Below are 4,352 nucleotides of genomic sequence, written 5' to 3'. Positions count from 1 at the left end.
CCTGATAAGTCACAGAACCTGGTCAAGTTGATGTACTTGCCATTGCTGAGAGACATTGAGGAGATTGGGCAGTACAGCTGGGGTAACGCGGCTCTGGCATGGTTGTATAGGATGCTATGTCGAGCAGCTCAGGTGGGTACGAGGGAGATTGGAGGACCACTTGTGTTGCTACAGGTTAGTAACAATTTTATTACATGTCAATTCATATTGTATGTCATATATCAGTATTGTAATTGTGTTCAAACTATTGCAGATTTGGGCATGGGAGAGATTGATTCGCATTGCCCCGTCTAGGCGGCAACTGGTTGGTCCTGGTGAGCTGCCTATGGGTGAGGGGGACATACAGTTGCCCACCGGACCGCGAGGTAGCCGGTAGAGGGTTGACATGGGCCACGAGGTCGTCTCGACCCACGTAGTGGTAGTTTATAGAGACCAGCTGGACCGGATGATCGAGGGCGAGGTATGAAATTTTTTGATTGCGTTTTAGTTGTCTTCTTCATTGTATATGTTTTGAGTTCACGAGCAAAATTTAATTTATTTGTCGTCATTGTAGTTTATCTGGCAGCCTTACGCTGGGGTCCTCGGTACGCTCCCCGACTACTGCCGACTGGGTCAGGAGATATGGATGGCGAGAGTGCCACTTATTTGTTTTGACGTGGTTAGGTGGCATCTCCCCCATCGTGTCCTCCGACAGTTTGGTCGGGTGCAGTCCGTGCCGGATCGGTTCGACACTAAGTGGTAGTTGCACGTCATTGATAGGCGTGGCCGAGCTGGCACTGACTGGCATCTGTTTTATATGCTATATATACAGTTATAGGATGCCCGCCGGGATAGTATTGTACAGGCTGACTACAGCGATGAGGTGATCCCCTCTTTCGACCCTTACATGTTGTGGTATCGGCGACATACATACCTACTAGTCGGGAATCCGAGCCACATGTCTGAGTCTGGATATTAGGGAGTTGGCCCTTATCTTGAGGCATTGGTGAGTATCATATTATGTGTCAGATAATTATTAAAATCATACTTTATTTACTTTCAGTCAACTGTAGCCTAATAATACGTCTGAATGTTTGTTCAGGTGGCTGGAGCTGGGAGGTCATTTCACTTAGCTGAGGACGCCCATTTGAGACGTGATGCGCAGCATGCCTTGCAGGCCGTTACAGAGATCCGGGAGTTATTGTACTAGGCATCCAGCTTGCCCATCGGGGAGATCGTTTGCATTATGGCCACTACGGTGTACACACTTCAGCAGCTGCTCCAGACACATCAGCGTCGTCCACGTCAGCGCCGTCCACTTCAGTGCCTGCCACATCAGCTCCTTCGACATCAGTCACCCCACCACATACTACCCCATACATATCTGCAGATTCCCTCGACGTACTTCCTACGCAGCAGACTGGCATACCTTATGTGCCTGACCCTGATTGGATACCGCCCCGATACATGCATGACGTTGTTACCCCACCACCGCGACCATGAGTACACATGATGCAGTTCTCACTGACATCTCCCACGTTGACACTGAGGCCCATATTGAGCCCCCACCCAGAGCGTGCGGGAGAGGCCGAGGTTTTGGTCGTGGCGGACGTTGCGGCCGAGGTCGGGGTGCGGGCAGAGACAGAGGTCGAGCTCCAGCTGCAGATCGTGATACAGTTGCACCAGATGATGGAGTTTCACAGCTCACAGCAATATCTGATCTTCCGCCACAGACAGGATCAGGGGCAGCACATGCAGTAGAGGGGGGGTCACACTCACAGGCTCCACAGGATACACATTTACGATTGGGGGAGCCACATATTCAGAGAGTCTACTGCAGGAGACCGAGGAGGGAGGTCCACGGTCGGGATTGTGGGACTGGGGGCAGGTTAAGGCATTAGCGGGTGTGATGTGGAGTGTATAGTTTATTTTATTTATAGTTTTTGTTATAGTTTTTGTAAATCAAACTTGTATAGATGATGTAAATGTGTCATACTTATTTATTCGAAAAATATAATTTTACAATTTTTTATTCTTACTTGTTTTGATGATTTCCATAAAAATGAAAAGGAAAACAGGAAAAAAAAAGGATAAGAATTGATAGGATTTTATTATTGAGCGAGATTGGAGGACCACTTGTGTTGCTACAGGTTACTAAAAATTTTATACAAAAAAAATATGGGAAAAAAATGTAAACATTTCATAATGGATAGTTGCGGGGAAAAATATGAGTAAACAGGAAACAAAACAAATATCTAAACAAACACATAATTTTGTTTTCCCTTTTCTTTCACTTTTCTGAATGATTGCATTCACTGTCTTCTTTTCATGTACAAACCAATGATAACCAAACAAAATGTAGACATATATATTTGTTGTTCATATAGCTTAAACGTGTATTTCAACTATTTGTTATATGAACATGTACTTCATAAAGTATCATTATTATATTCCACATCAATAATGCATGAAATCATGAAAGTTTAGTTGAAGTAGCGTTTTTCAAAATAACAATAACGGAGAGAAAGTAAACGTTGAATTACAAGAACTATTCGAAAGCAAATGAAATATCTCCCTTCATTGATAAGTCGTGGATAAGCATCAAAAATTGCATGCATTACAGAAATGGTTTGGGCGTTCATCCAAACAATTTCATTCATTATAATCATCATCTGACATCTCAATATCAGATTCATACATAACATCCATACTCCAGGCGTAGTACTGGTGTGCATCATCCATTAACCCATCTTCGGCACGCTCATTTGCGGTCTTCATTAGTCCGGACCTTTGCAAACGTTGGGTCATGCGATTAACCTCGTCGTGGATACGATGTAATGCCCTTTGCAACAACTGTGGAGTGTCAGTTGGCATACGCATGGCTAATCGGCGAGGAAATTTAAGATTAACTTCACGACATAGCTCAACGAGAACATTTGCTCGAGTTTTGCGAAATTCCCACTCAGCTCTCATGGTATTGACGGTGGCACGTGAGTAACGCAAATTTGGATTTATTGGGTATTCAAATTCATCTCCATCTGCAACCCAATACCGACCCATTGCTGAATACAGATCAACCACCGTATATCTCATGATGATATCACTCGAAATAGCTGTAAAACTTTTGTTGTGGTATGATGCGATATTTATACCATATATACACATGGTAGCTGTATGTATGAAATTATTGTAAACAACTATGCATCAGAGTTGTCACGTCAACTTTTATGACCTGAACAACTATGCATCAACTTGATAGGAGTTGTCACTTCGACTTTTATGAATTGCATAATTTACTGTTATTCCAAAACAAAAAGTAAAAACATAAAAAAATAATAATAAAATAAAAACCAAGCTGATCAACCGACTAAACGTCTAAATTAGTCAAATTTCTTTGCCTGAAATTTTTTTTTTAAAAATAAATGTGAACTCACAATTTAAAAATCTTTAAAATATTTTTAAATTTTTGGAAATTTTTATTCACAAATTTGTTTTACTTTTTAGGTGTATTGACATATTTATTAATTTAATGTTATTTTGTTATGACACCCCCTCAAAATTTTAATGGATTGCATAATTCACAAAGGCACAGTAGGCATGGTACGATAATAAATTGTAGCTCGGCACAGTGATACGTCCAACATTTGTCAGTGATGCTCGCCAATGACTTGAACAGATGTAATAATTTGGATGCTTTGTTTTTTCCTCAGATGCTATGTGACTTTGTGCAGCGATGCAGTGCTGCATCTGACTTTGTGCAGCGATGCAGTGATGCATGTGACTTTGTGCAGTAATGCAGTGATGCATGTCACTTTGTGCAGTGATGCAGTAATGCATGTGACTTTCTGACTTTGCGACCACATGGCACATCAATACGACCACATGGCAATAGTGTTGATAAACAATTATGTGATGGACTGAAGGAGTAAAGTGTAATTTACCGAATATAAAAATAAGCAAAAAATGCAAAGATGAGAAAATGGGATGACTGTGAAGTTCACTAAGTGAAAATAAGATAAAATATAGGCTGTTTACGAATAATATTACTTTAAAACAAAGAAAATTTAAGCATTTAATTTTATTTATAATTTGTTGAAAACACTAATTTGTACTGAAATCGTCAATTCCAAGTGACTACTTATGTATTAAAAAAGTAAGCATGAAAAAATAGTTTCATGTGGCGATGTGACAACTCACTGCATGTTGTTTTATTTGACAACTCACTGCTTTGCTTTATTTGACAACTCACTGCTCCAATATGAAGGGATTGCATTGTCATCCTTTAGCTTACAATTATGATTTTATCTGACAACCACGTCCGTGACTACATCACAGGTACACAAAGTCACGGGTACTCAGGATTGCATGAAATG

The 4,352-nt window shown here is 40.9% G+C and overlaps 1 long non-coding RNA gene across 1 annotated transcript; it reads left to right on the top strand.

Annotated features, from left to right (window-relative positions):
• LOC145822838 (uncharacterized) lies at positions 1–659 on the top strand. The gene is made up of 3 exons (XR_014364652.1): positions 1–174; positions 254–460; positions 554–659. It is a non-coding gene; the product is annotated as an uncharacterized LOC145822838 (long non-coding RNA).
• The last annotated feature ends 3,693 nt before the right edge of the window (positions 660–4,352 follow it).

Source organism: Camellia sinensis, chromosome 3, assembly GCF_055761805.1.
Source record: "Camellia sinensis isolate YWXY chromosome 3, ASM5576180v1, whole genome shotgun sequence".
NCBI classification, from domain to species: Eukaryota; Viridiplantae; Streptophyta; class Magnoliopsida; order Ericales; family Theaceae; genus Camellia; species Camellia sinensis.
Note: the sequence above shows the minus strand (reverse complement) of the source record. Positions and strands in the feature narration are given on the sequence as shown.